At 40.8% G+C, this 14,300-nt stretch overlaps 1 long non-coding RNA gene across 1 annotated transcript; it reads right to left on the bottom strand.

Annotated features, from left to right (window-relative positions):
- Nucleotides 1-2,487: 2,487 nt before the first annotated feature.
- On the bottom strand, nucleotides 2,488-7,300 carry LOC115596995 (uncharacterized). The gene is made up of 2 exons (XR_003986991.1): nucleotides 7,246-7,300; nucleotides 2,488-2,670 (listed from the first exon to the last, which is right to left on the bottom strand). It is a non-coding gene; the product is annotated as an uncharacterized LOC115596995 (long non-coding RNA).
- Between the last annotated feature and the right edge of the window lie 7,000 nt (nucleotides 7,301-14,300).

Genomic DNA, 14,300 nt, shown 5'->3' with positions numbered 1-14,300 from the left:
GTGATGGTTCTGCCTGTCAGATCTTTGAATACACACAAAGCAGACACATTAAAATGGTTTATTGATGAAATATCTGTGTCACATTTAAAATCCTTGAGTGCTGATATGGTATACACAATCCATTTATCGTTCATTTGGCGTCACATCTGTGCATCCGTTTGTATTTTTCTGATTCTTTTGTGGCACCAGCAGTGTTGAGCTGGAAGTCTGCAGCTGGCAGCTCTTCTTCTGATGCCTCGATCGGATTATCGACTCTCAGAGTCGTCAGATGGCCGTCCTCCTCACACTGCACGACTTTCTGCCTCGTCATCAGGAGTCTCGCGGCTGTGGCGGGGTGACGGGGTCGCACATTACCAGATCTCACAGAGACGCGACGTGAGAGCGACACGGTCCGAGTTGTCTGTGTGCTGATTCACAGCGAGAAAAGGGGGAGTGAGAGGACGGATCAGTAAAGATTATCTCTGCACTGAAAACATGAAACTGTCTGCTCGTGTTGAGCATGACAGTTACAAACACTTGTAAGCATGTATTATTATAACATACAAACGCTTTATACAAAGCGATGCATGAGAAGACGGGTCAGAGAGCTGCAGACGACAGCAGAGTAGACGGAGGGCTCTCATTGGATGTGGCTTGTTTTTGGCTCTACCCGTCTGCTCCAACCAAATATTTAGCCTGCTAGATATCCAGCTGGGTGACAGCGGCACATCTGTCTCAACACACGAGGTCGGTACAAGAGAACCAGCGCCGATCTGCCTCTGATCTGGGCTTTAAGTCGCCAATCAACAGCCAGAGACCGGAGAGCTAAAACCCAGAAGCTTCTCCTGACTTTTCAATCGCTTACTGCAATATTTAAAACTGATCACCTACCAATGAAAGAGGTGATGTTACAGAGAACAGAGAGGCGATAATTCTGGTCTACCGACTGTTGGAAAGACCCCCACCCAACAAATGGTTCAGTCCATCCCCACCTGACCACAACAGCTCCAAGGGGAAATGTTTTTTTGACCAGACAAGTCTACAAAACCTTTTTGCCGAGCTCTTTGGACTGGGAGGATTTGCCTTTCTCTGAAAGTCTTACTGAGTTTTTGTGTGAGGAAAAGAAAAGATGTAGACATTGTTTGTGAAACAAAGCCACATCTAAATGTGCAAAATCAGAAAGAAACAGCAAAAAACATCCTGGAAATCAGATCACAAGACAAGAACTCACCAATTACCTCAACTCCTGTTTGTCAAACTAACGTAACGTAAGTTTGTTAGTGATTGGGTCCTGCTGCTACATCCAAGGACCAAATTAAAATATCAAATTCTTGCCAGACTTCATAGATTTTTTGTATTATTAGGGCCCGAGCACTATGTGTGCGAGGACCATATTGTTTCTGTAAGTTCAAATTGTTCATAGAGTAAAACCACAAGCCGCACACACACTTTTTCCTTTGCTGTGATCACATTAAAAACATGAACATTGATATTTAAAGTTCAGAGAGCATATTTAGGCTCAGACTGAATTAGCTGAAAACAAACAGGTGAAGTGAGAGTGGAAAAAAGCATTCAGAGAAAAATCTGATCATTACTGGTGCAGCTGAGGAGCCTGTGAACTATCCTGACTAAAAGGCCTTTTGGATTTATTTCAGGTCCCGTTTTCTATTTTATATTAATAAGTACTTAGTTTAAAACAAGCCGTAGATCTCAAAGGTTGACATGTAAAAACCTTCAGTCAAATAAAGCCTCATTCAGAGATCCACTTAAGAGACATAGAAAGTAATCAAAACTAAAACATTAAAACATTAAAACAGCATCTGAAAGACAGAACGGAAAAAGAAGCTGATATAATAAGCTACAGATAAAAAAATGCATTAAATTAATGTACTTAATTGAAAGCCACAGTGAACAGTTATGAATTAGATGAGTGGACAGTTTTACTTCAATTACTTTACTATTTTTAAAAAAGTAACTGTATCAGAACAAACATTTTAAATAACCCTCCTGATCCTCGTACAAGTAAACCAAATGTGTTCAGTCCTGAGAACATTTAGTGCTTTACAGACCAGTAATATGATTTTAAAGTGCAGATAACAATGATGCTGCATAATGATCATATAAACTACTGTCGCTGCTCAACATGACCTTTTATCTGTCTGCTTGGTGACATCACAGGCAGCACTGCAGCTATATTTCATATCAGCTGCTGGTAAAACGTTATAAACTCTCACAGCTGCTGTTAGCTTCATTCATGTGATAAGAGATGGAGAGAGGCTAACTTACTCAGACATTATTAAACAACACATGGTTTCTAAATCAGTCATTCCCAGAATAGGAATAGATACTGAAGGTAATGGAAGCCCTGCTCTCCATTACAGACAGAAAATGTATACATCAAATATAGTTAAAGCTTTGAAAATGCCACTGAGAGGAGACATTGGACTCCATCAAAAGACTCAACACGTTCTTTAAAAATCTATAAAAACCACAACAGAGTGTAATTCAAAAAAAGGTTTTATTATGTAAATAACCAGCAAAGACAACAGTGCTCACTGTCTGAGCAGGTGAAACCAGAGTCAACAAACACCTGCAGCACCTGAAGGAGTTTCATCAGAAGACGATACTCAGTTTTCCTGCTTCAGGTCCTGTGGCGGCTCGTCTTATTCGTCTCAGCTGCTCGTCCGTCACCTGCAGGAAGAGAAAGAGGAGCAGTGGTAGTTTGATGTCTCTTTGTGGAGGTTTTGTGTGGTTTTATGTCTGCTTGTTTGTTTTTAGGGTTTTTTGTTTGTTTCTAGGGGTTTTGTGTGTTTGTGCAGGTTTTTATTGTTTTTAGAGGTTGTGTTTGTTTTTAGGGGTTTTGTGTGTTTGTGCAGGTTTTATTGTTTTTAGAGGTTTTGTGTGTTTTTAGGGGTTTTGTGTGTTTGTTTTTAGAGGTTTTGTGTGTTTTTAGGGGTTTTGTTTGTTTTTAGGGGTTTTGTGTGTTTGTGCAGGTTTTTATTGTTTTTAGAGGTTTTGTGTGTTTTTAGGGGTTTTGTGTGTTTGTTTTTAGAGGTTTTGTGTGTTTTTAGGGGTTTTGTGTGTTTGTTTTTAGAGGTTTCGTGTGTTTTTAGGGGTTTTGTGTGTTTGTTTTTAGAGGTTTTGTGTGTTTTTAGGGGTTTTGTGTGTGGGTTTTTAGAGGTTTTGTGTGTTTTTAGAGGTTTTGTGTGTTTTTAGGGGTTTTTGTGTGTTGGTTTTTAGGGGTTTTTGTGTGTTTGTGCAGGTTTTTATGGTTTTCAGAGGTTTTGTTTGTCTGTGGAGGTTTTGTTTTTGTGGTAGTTGTTTGTCCTCCACAAAGAGACCTGTGTCTATTTTTGATGAGTTTTGAGTCTCCTTGTGGAGGTTTGAGTCCCTAACTCAGTTGTATTTAACCTGAAATCACTTTTCATAATTTATTTACATGGAGTTTTAATTTAATTTGGAAGTAAATTTGAACATTTACAAGTTTTGTTTTACTGAGGGGAAATATAAACAAGTCTGGTTACAGTGCCTAAATGCATTTATTTGATCTAATTCATAATGTATTTAACATGTGTATACACTGAGAGCCACATCATTAGAACCAGTGACAGGTGAAATAAATAACATGGATCATTGTGTTCCAATGTCATGTTCGGCTGTGAACACCATGAGTCCTAGCATTAATGTGGATGTCTCTTTGACAAACACCAGTCACCCAAACACAGCTGCAGACCGAGTACACCCCCTCATGGCAGCAGCACTCCTTGATGGCAGTGCCCCCCCAGCAGGACAACGCGCCTGCAACGCTGCAAAAACTGCTCAGGAACGACCCAAGGAATGTGGGAAAGAGCTCAAGGTGTCAACCTGGCCTCCAGATTCCTCAGATCTCAATCCAGCTGAGCTTCCACTGGATGCAGTCAGAGCCAAGAACGATCCACGGGGGCCCCAACGTGGATGGGAGTTGGTTCTGGCGCATCCCGCAGATGCTCAACTGGATTGGGGTCTGGAGAATGAGGAGGCCAGTTTGACACCTTGGTTTCTTTGCCATGAGGGGGTGTAGTTGGTCTGAACGGTGTTTGGGTGGGTGGTGTTTGTCAAAGAGGATCCACAGAAATGACAGAACTCAAAGTTTCCCAGCAGAACATTTGATTGTAACAAGATGATCAATGCTCACTTCACTTGTCAGTTGTTTTAATGTTGTGGCTGAACAGTGGAGATATACATGTTAAATAATTTTCATATTTAGCATAAATTGAGTTTTTAACTATATTATTCATACTTTCACTGCACTTTGTCTAACAGCTTTAGTTACTAGTTACTTTGCAGATTTATATAAACAATATTAAATATTCTCAGATCAAACATGACGTATTATTATAGATTAAGTTATCCAGCATTAAAAGCAGAAAGTTGAGAGCCAGTGTGCTGCATATGGAGGACAATTATTAATCAATTGATTAATTGTGTGATGTCAGTGTACTTATAAAGCAATTCTGTAGAAAGACAGCTGATATTTGAATCTCATTCTCAGGTCATCAGATAACGCACTTTTTGGGCTATTAACAGGACTCATAGAGAGTCAAGTTGTTAAAAGTGAGAAGACTTGTGTTTTCATACACATTTTCTTTCAAGATATATATTTTCTATATCCAGTGGCTGTAAAAACATTACTTGAATCCTGTGGGTTTTGAGGCGGGGCCTCAGTCTGCTCTGGTTGGTCAGTTCACACAAGCCTGATAACCAGTTTGCCTGGCAGACTACTAACAACTGGATTGCTGTTACTGAACTTTTGTGCCTAGAACTCTATAGTGGTGAACTGGTTGTCGTAGCTTACTGCGCTCAACATCGTTTAGCTAACACTGTTAGCCTGAAAAGCTTTATACCACGATGTTTCTCCAGTAAAACAACAACTTCAAAGGCTTCATAAAGCTTATCAAGCACTCTCTGTACGCTCAAGTGGAGATGAACCTGAACTGAAAACAACCTTCAGTACACTCATAAGGAGGCAGACGAGCTAACAACCGCTCAAGCTGTTTGTAGCTATCAGTTTTCTGCAATTCCACCTTGAACACAACCACAACAACTGCTTCCAAACGAAAAACGTCACCACAACACAATCAGATCGTTATTAGTGGTCTGCTGGGCAGTGAGGCCGAGGGCCCTGTAACAGCTTTATAATGATCTCTGCTTGGTGTTATCAAGCAGGATGCTGTTACACACAGTTGCAAAGAAATTAAATTCCTGCAATTTTCTTTTCTATTTTGTTTTATCACAGAGTTCAACATTATCTTCAAGCAAAGGCATCGCGCCCATACACACTGAACTCGCGAGTGAGATCGGCATGGACAGATGAGGGCAGAGACCGGAGCCGCTTTGGTGGCGTCAGGCTAGCTTTTACCGTGGCCCTGAGCATGTCCCTAGCCAGGCCGAGGCCCAACTAAACACGTACACTTTGTGCACGATTCTACCATACCATAGGTGTGTAACAACAGGGGCCTGTAAGTTGGCGGGATGGCACAAGGGCTCGTAGGATACGCTTTTACCAATACCAGCAGCTGATCAAAGGCCTGACTACTGCCATTCATAGAAAACACCCCTTACAGCTCCGATGGACAGCACTCGGGCATTTGCCATTGAAGATAGCTGAAGTCCGGTCAAGTTAACCTGTAACTTACAATGATAACACCAGGTTTACCTGGCAGACCACTAACAACTGGATTACTGTCACTGAACTTTTGTCCTTAAACAGCTCTATACAACGAGGCCTCCAAAACAACACTTCTCCGCTCAGTTCTGATGGTGTTGTAGCACTTAATTCACTGCACTTCTACCACAAATAAGAATGCCAATGTTAATACCAAGCTCTGCTCAACATAGTTTATACACTCAAAGGACGTAGACAAACTTACAACTGCTCAAGCAAAACCTTACACAGGCTGACAGAATTTAACATGTTTCCGGTCATTCTGCTGGTGTTTGGAGCTCAGTTTGCTGCATCTCTACCATGAATGAGACCACAAGAACCGCTTCTAAACCAAAAACTTCACTACCGCACAGTCGCACGTCAGAAACTGAATACGATCCTTATTAGTGGCCTGCTGGTCGAATAGGCCGAGGCTTATGTTAATGTTGAATCGACATAAATGAAGCTGTCCATTTAAAATGCATAAGTCTTAGCTCAAAACCCACAGAGTTCAAAGGAAAAGGAAGTCATTTACAGGTTTTGTTTTACTGAAAGGAAATATTAACAAGTCTGGTTACAGTGCCTAAATGCATTTATTTGATCTAATTCATAATGTATTTAACATGTGTATACACTGAGAGCGACAACATTAGAACCAGTGACAGGTGAAATAAATAACATGGATCATTGTGTTCCAATGCCATGTTTGGCTGTGAAACCATGAGTCCTAGCATTAATGTGGATGTCTCTTTGACAAACACCAGTCACCCAAACACAGCTGCAGACCGAGTACACCCCCTCATGGCAGCAGCACTCCTTGATGGCAGTGCCCCCCCAGCAGGTTAACGCGCCTGCAACGCTGCAAAAACTGACTCAGGAACGACCCGAGGAACGTGGGAAAGAGCTCAAGGTGTCAACCTGGCCTCCAGATTCCTCAGATCTCAATCCAACTGAGCTTCCACTGGATGCAGTCAGAGCCAAGAACGATCCACGGGGGCCCCAACGTGGATGGGAGTTGGTTCTGGCGCATCCCATAGATGCTCAACTGGATTGGGATCTGGAGAATGAGGAGGCCAGTTTGACACCTTGGTTTCTTTGCCATGAGGGGCTGTAGTTGGTCTGAACGGTGTTTGGGTGGGGGGTGTTTGTCAAAGAGGCTCCACAGAAATGACAGAACTCAAAGTTTCCCAGCAGAACATTTGATTGTAACAAGATGATCAATGCTCACTTCACTTGTCAGTTGTTTTAATGTTGTGGCTGAACAGTGTAGATATAAAAATATAATCATATCATTTATTATATATTAATGAGATCAAATAAATGCAGGCGTTCTAAACAGACAGACTGTTTATATTTCCTCTCAGTAAACAAAAACCATTTAAAATACTTCTAAATTTAAAGACTAGTGTCCTAACAGAGACACTGTAGTGACTTCTACCAACCCAAACTGTCAGTATTCAACGACCTCTGAATGAGACTCAACTATCTTCTAGAATCATTTACTGATCCTAGAGTATTAATGAACAGCAATTGACAAATCTCACACTTTCTGCCTTTAATTTTTGCACCTCCACTGCACTGACCTTGTTGGACCAGGTGTCTCTCCTCTCCGGGTCTGATCACCGTACAGGTCAGAGCTGTTCCACCTGAAGCTGAAGACAAGTCCCACTGTTCACCTGGAGAGAGGAGGAAGTACTTTAATATAACACGATGACTACATGCATGTGTGTGTGTGTGTTTGCGTATATATATTCTGATTATAGCAGTAAAAAAGAAGATGAAATCACATTACAGACACATCCGGCAAAAAGGGGATTTCTTACAATATTATAATTTCATAATAAAGAATGGTATAGCAGTCTGTAACCATGTGCATGACATTAATTCAGGAGTCTCACATCACTCTGCACTATAACTTCTGCTATAATCTGATTTAATAAATGTAAACCAAAAGTTAACCAAATGTATTACATCCTGAGAACATTTAGTGCTTTATAGATGAGTAACATGATTTTAAAGTCTATCTTTTGACAGACATGGAGTCAGTGCAGTGATTTAAAAAACACATAAAACCAGAACTGAGACAAACACACTGAATACATTCTGTGCAGCTACAATGAGGCTGCATATTGTGTGTATAAACTACTTTAGCTGCTCAAAATTACCTTCTAGATGCTGACAAACTAACAAACTGAGACATTATTACACACAGCACATGGAGCCTGTTAGCTAACTGTGCTGTACTCAGATATTCAGCTGTAAGATGTTAGTATTAACAAGCTAACATTGCACAGCAGGATAATGCCTTCATGCTAACACTCTCCAACAGACACACACGTTAGCTTACATGCAAACCTGTCTGTAAAAACACGACGATTAAATGACTCAGACGTCTTTATAAGCTCGTTATAGTGTCAGTACCCGGTCCATGTGTCTTTACCCGTTAATAAAGGAAGCTGAGCCGCTGCTAACGTGTTTCCAAACCTGCAAGTGCATCTGAAACAACTTTAAAGTCAGCTAGCTAACATAGCATAACATAACCACTCACTTACACTGAACACCTAACGTTAGCTAAACAGTTTTCATACCGTTCTAAATATTAAATACATAAATAATTTTTTTTTAAAAACTTAATGCCGACTTTACCGAAACTACCGTCTTGTTTTTAGATAGTGACCAAAGTTTAGTTAACTATGCATTATTTATGTAATTAACATGGCAGAGATAAAAACGACCAAAATCACAATGGAGTTTGGTGCATGGAACAAAACACAACGTCCATCACGGATTTAATTGGATGTAATTAAAGGATTATGTTCGAGCCGAATTTACCTCGACAGTTCACAATTAAATGAGACGTCTTCAGCTTCTGTTCAGAGTTATTTCAGAAACATTTGAGCTAGAAACAAATCTCACCACATGAGAGGGAGGCTGGCTCCATTTTAACCCGCACATATGTAGCACTTACTGGCCTTAGACAGCGCATGAAGATAGTTAATATGTGAAGCCACTGATATATGAAGGAACATCACCTGGGCTTCTTACCTGAGATCAATAAGTATTAACTATCAGTACACCTCTCACACAGACATGAACACACCTGTACTGAGCAGGTAACTGGACACATAAAGCAGATTCGTACAGAACAGTTTACTCACCGTGTTCGTGTCCTCAGAGAAGAGCAGCTCCAAACAGAGTGACGATCAGTCAGCCATTATTTATACACATCTGAGGTTTTGGAGGGAAATGCAGTAAATTCACGCGGGAAACGAGCGAGACAGCCCCTTTTGGCGAGCACCACCTGGATTTGTCAGAAGATCTGTGGGTGGGACTTATTTGACGTGGTTTACGTCATTTCGACCTGGGAATTTCACCCAGCAGTCCACAGAGCTGTTTAGCTCAGTCGGGTAGAGTAGGAGTTCTGAGTACAAAGTTATGTGCTTTTATCCTGAGTTCGAATCCCTGCCGGACAAACTCAACTGCATCATATTTACTGTAACTTCTCTTGTCAAAAGTTAAGATAAAAATTAATAGAACAAACACAGATGAACACTTGTTAACAGTATACACAAAAAGCTCCTTTTTTTATTGATATTTAATTTCTCTGGATTCTTTGGATTCTTTGGATTCTTTGTTATTAATCCAAAACTAACTGAATGTAATCAAGTTACATTACTTTAACATTGTAATCGGGTGCATTCAGGTAATTTGGACACCTCAGCTCAAGTGTTATTGATTTCTGTTCTGTACTTTTACCATAAAATTAATTAAATTAAATGTGAATGATGACTTCATGAGGATGATGTCACAGCAAGGGGTGGGGCACTAGTATATATTATGTATGTACTCGTGCCCCAGTATGTAAGAATCTATTTCTTACCTTTTTATTATATATTGTTTATTTTGAACTTTTATTCATGTTTATTTATTAGGCTGTTGTGACACTCAGATATCCCCGTTTGCAGGACCAATAAAGGAATTCTGATTCTGATTCTGATTCTGGGTCAATCACACTCATGGGAATTGCATGAGGAGGTCAGTGACGTGATATTCTGATCAGTCATAAATAAGAAAATGTTTCTAATATCTTATCATGTTATGTTTGTTGTGGAGCTGTTGAAAAAAGAGAACAATTCTGGGAAAAACGGACCAGGTGGCATCTCTATCAAAGCACCTCACAGCACATTCAACCATTTACACACACATTCACACACCGATGGAAGAAGCTGCCATGCAGGTTTGCCGACCTGCTCGTCAGGAATTACTGGTAAATGCAATCGCACACCAGCTGAGGAGCCGTCAGGAGCAGTTTGGGGTTCAGTAACTCGCCCCACGTCAAAACCAAAGACCTCAGGTGTTTGCTCTGGACAGAAAAAAAGAATAGAAACAAAAAAAAACACGTCTATAAAAAGAGCTACATTTACAAATTCAACCTATCTGGCATTAAATTAATTATCAAAAGTAATTAAGCAATAAATGTGGTTAAAGAATCTGTTACAAGTAGGTTACACATATCTTATTCTATTTAATTTGTTTATCTGACTGCCATTAAAACAACTTTATTTTATATACTCTTCTTGTAAAGTAACTAAAGTTATCAAACACATGTAATGGAGTAAACAGGACGATACCGTAATGTTGTTACGACACGCAGAATACAGCATGACGGTCGTCTTCCGTATAACAACAGTAAGGGTAAAAAAAGTCACTTTAAAACATATTCCACTTTTTCGAAGCAATGGCAGGTAACCATAGCAACCATACACAGGTGGGATTAAACACTGTGAGGTGTTCTGAAGAGTCAGCCGTCAGTTTGAGTCGCGGCGTTCTGTTCCCTCGTTAATCACGTTACGATCACAGGACGGCGTGTCGTCTGTCACCGCTCGCCTTCATCACGCTTATTACAGCACCGACACCGCAGCCGACAACCAACGCGTAACGCAGCAGCCTGTCATGATATCCACCGTCTACTTTAACTGCTGGTGCGCGTTAAGCTCAGAAGCTCAGCCTCTATTAAACCGCGGCTGGGAAAGAAGTTCAGACACCATCGGCGAGGATTGAGGGGTCGCGTCAGGTCAAAATGTTCCGACACTGAAGAAGAAGCTCAAATCCAGCCTGAAACCCAAATAATGAAACCCAAACACGAGACCTAAACCTCAGGTGGAGCCATCGGGATCAGGTTGCATACCAAAACTCAAACCCGTTCCCCCTTTGACCTTGACCTCACATGTAATTAACAGGATGACGGCTAAACTTTCTGACTCAAGGGTTTAAGTGGATGGATGAGTGTTTCCACTCCAGCTTCTTTTCTACTTTGCCTACAGATAGAAAACTTTCTGTCAACCAGAAGGACTCCTTTGGAAAAAAAAGTAGATCTCATTATCACGCAGGGCTGGACTAACCTGCAAGGAGGGCGACAATGAGCCCGACTGCTCCCCAGTGAAGTCAACAACATTGATCATCTAATTACAAAGCAATTTTCTGCTGAGAAAGGTCTGGACACCTGAAAACTATTCAGGAGTGAGGCGAGGAATGTGACAAAGCGCTGAAGGCATCGACCTGGCCTCCAAATCCCCCAGATCCCTGAACGTTTGAGCATTCAGGGGGCATACCGGACTCGTCAGCGACCCATCAAAGCACGGACCTCTGGGGATGTCCTGTGCTGTTTGGGACCAGAGCGTTAGTGGTGAATCCTTTGAGTCCGGTGGGTTTAGAGGTGAGGCCTCCATGAAATAGACTTATTCCGGTACGTCCCACAGTTGTTGGTCAGACCGACATCTGGGGAATTTGGAGACCATGTGGACGCCTTGAGGTCGTTTGCACATTCTCGGGTCGCTGCTGATCCGTTTTTGCAGCTCTGCACAGGACAGGATGACAGGAGGGCTCCTGCAGACACTGCTGGTGTTTTATAAGTAGTTTTGTGTTGCTTAAAATCTAGAAAACATTTCACTTTTTCTAATTTAATCATCCACATTCCAACAATGGCCTCTAGTTAAGGGGTCTGGAGAAAACGAGTGTCACCTTCAGTAACTTCTGTCTGTCTGTGTTGATCAGCTAATAGAGCAGCTGAGTCCACTTGGAGGTCCATCAGCCGGAACCTGGTTTGAACTGCAGGTAGCCGAATTCAGATGAATTCAATCGACTTTAGCACTTGAGGGCAGGAGACACAGAGCGCCTCCGTCACTTCCCATTTTCCCCCTGGCTTCACCCCCCGCCCCCCTCTCTCCCCCAGAAAAAGCCTCCCCGTCACTCCATCTAATATTCACCACAAGTGCACATACGCTCTCTACTTTAAGTGCACGTATCGAGCTTGTTCCTGCAGCTTTTAGTGGCCCACCTGAAATGAAACGCGGTCCCTGGAGGTCAGGAAAAGTGTCAGTAAAAAGTCGGCAGACTGCCGTCAGAATGGAATGTAAGTCCCTGAAGATTTGAGGATTAAACCTTCGGCGGGCTAACGTTATCGTCCTGGTGGAATCATGAAAAGGTCAGGTGTGTCTTTGTACTGTGAGTGTACTGAACATTCAGAGGACACTGAGCTCATAGTCCACTCAAAGAAAAGAAGTTTGACGAGACTATGTTGATAAATGCAGCTGTCTCAAGGTAATCAGGTTATAAGACAGAACATAGAAACATTTTTAAAGTCTTTATAAGTCTTTATACAATTTAATAATGAAAAACTGAGCAGAAGCTCTGAAGTGGCACGAATTGAAGTCATTAAGCTGCAGAAGTTTGGATAATGACTGGTTTTTATTATGTCCATCAAAGAATTCAAATGGAAAGAAATGATTGTTATTATTCCAGATTGTCACCTGCCTGCAAACGTTAACGTGGGTGTTTTCATGTTAATGTTTTCAACTGTATATATGAGACATTTAATTCTGTGACTCATTCAGTTCAGACTCGATGTGACAACCTGTATTTTTTTGTGTCTTTGACGTCTTTCTCCAAATTATTGTGTTTAAATGTTTGATCACAAGGTCTTCATTTAGATACGGATCAATCTAGTCGGGCGTTTACGATGTGTTGACGTGTTACATCGACAGATGAAGGTGCTACAATTTCATATTTATCCGGCTGCTGGTGCTCTGACTCAGTGTGGAGGTGGAACAGGGGAAATTGGAAAATGGAAATTCGCTGTAAATGTCGGGTAATTCAGATTATCTGTGAACGAATCATGTAACCCTCCAGAGTCCATCTGTTCTACAGTGAATACACTGAATATGTTGAATTTACAGCAATGTACACAATTAATTTTGATTTTATCAGCGCAGATTTGCCTTTCTTACACCATTACAGGATGTGTACTCAACGCTCATCAGTTTTCACACCAATCATTTACAAACTCTTCTTTGAAAAGCTTTTAACAACAATCTAACTTTATCCTGGCGTCGTTCAAAATGGGATCTCTGATAAACTCCACATCTCCAAGTCTGCCAGGATGTACAGAACCTCTGCAAAATGAACCCAAATCAACCTGAAGTCCAGACAGTTACACAACAAACTATATATTCAAACATATTTTCTAGCTTTAATGTGTCTCTCTCAACTGTTTCAGTGATTTGTGTTTGTTACAGAAGACAGAATCCACCTGCAGACACTTGAAACGTGAACTGAGTGAAGAAATCCATCGTGCCCAAATTAACTGTTGTCACGGTTACTCCACCTCTGAGTGCACCTGCGTGAAAACTGCAGATCTTCAGGTGAATGCAGGGACTGCTGGGATACTCAGACATTTGTGTGCTGCTGATAAAAACACAAATGAATCCAGAAGAGATAAGTGCTGACCTGTGGTGGACGACATGTACAGATCTGGCCTCCTCTCTGTGTTGTTGGTTTTGCTGGAAGCCAGAATGTTGCAGCGAAGGCTCAAAAACATGACACAAGGTTCAGTTTCAGCATCCAAACCGTTCCTCGTCAGAACTGAGACCCGACAAACTCTTTCAAGACCAGTCCACCCTGTGGTTCTGCCTGCAGACCCGCCTGTCCACAAGAGGGCACTGTGTTAGTGTCAGTGGACTAACACACCTGCATGAAGGTGCAGGTGTGTTAGGTTTCATCAAATGTAAAGAAAAAAAATCACAAAAGTGAAATTTCATGAGGAAAAAATTTATATTCTCTGAAAAAAATTCACTTGATTTTTTTTCACTCTTCCTTTTTTTAACAAGAATTTTTTTCACTTGGTTTTGAATAGAACATATTTTTTTTCTTATGAAAATACAATTCAGAAGGTAAAGCTTTTTTATGACACGTCAGAGAAAAAAATACACTCTGCTCTGCTTTTACTCAGTTCCACACAAATGTATTTAATTTTTTTGAGAATCTTCTCCACTTTGTTTTCTCCATGAAAAACAAAAATTCACTTGGTTCCACACACAGATTTTCTTTTTCTGGTTGTGTTTTTAAGGAGAATATTTTTCTTCACTTTTCTCTGAGAAACTCAGAGAAAGTGAGAAAAAAAATATTCACATTGATTTTTTTTTTTACTCAGTTCCACATATTTTTTTTTCTGTTACTGATTTTCTCAGAGAAAATATAACGTTCCACTCTGTTTCACACACAGAACTGTTTTATCAGGAAAAAAAGAATTCTCTGAGAAAAACAAAAAAAACAAACACATTTTCCTTGTGAGAAATAATTT

Source organism: Sparus aurata, chromosome 15, assembly GCF_900880675.1.
Source record: "Sparus aurata chromosome 15, fSpaAur1.1, whole genome shotgun sequence".
In the NCBI taxonomy this organism is placed as follows: Eukaryota; Metazoa; Chordata; class Actinopteri; order Spariformes; family Sparidae; genus Sparus; species Sparus aurata.
The sequence above is the reverse complement of the archived record's forward strand: the minus strand, read 5'-3'. Positions and strand labels throughout refer to the sequence as shown.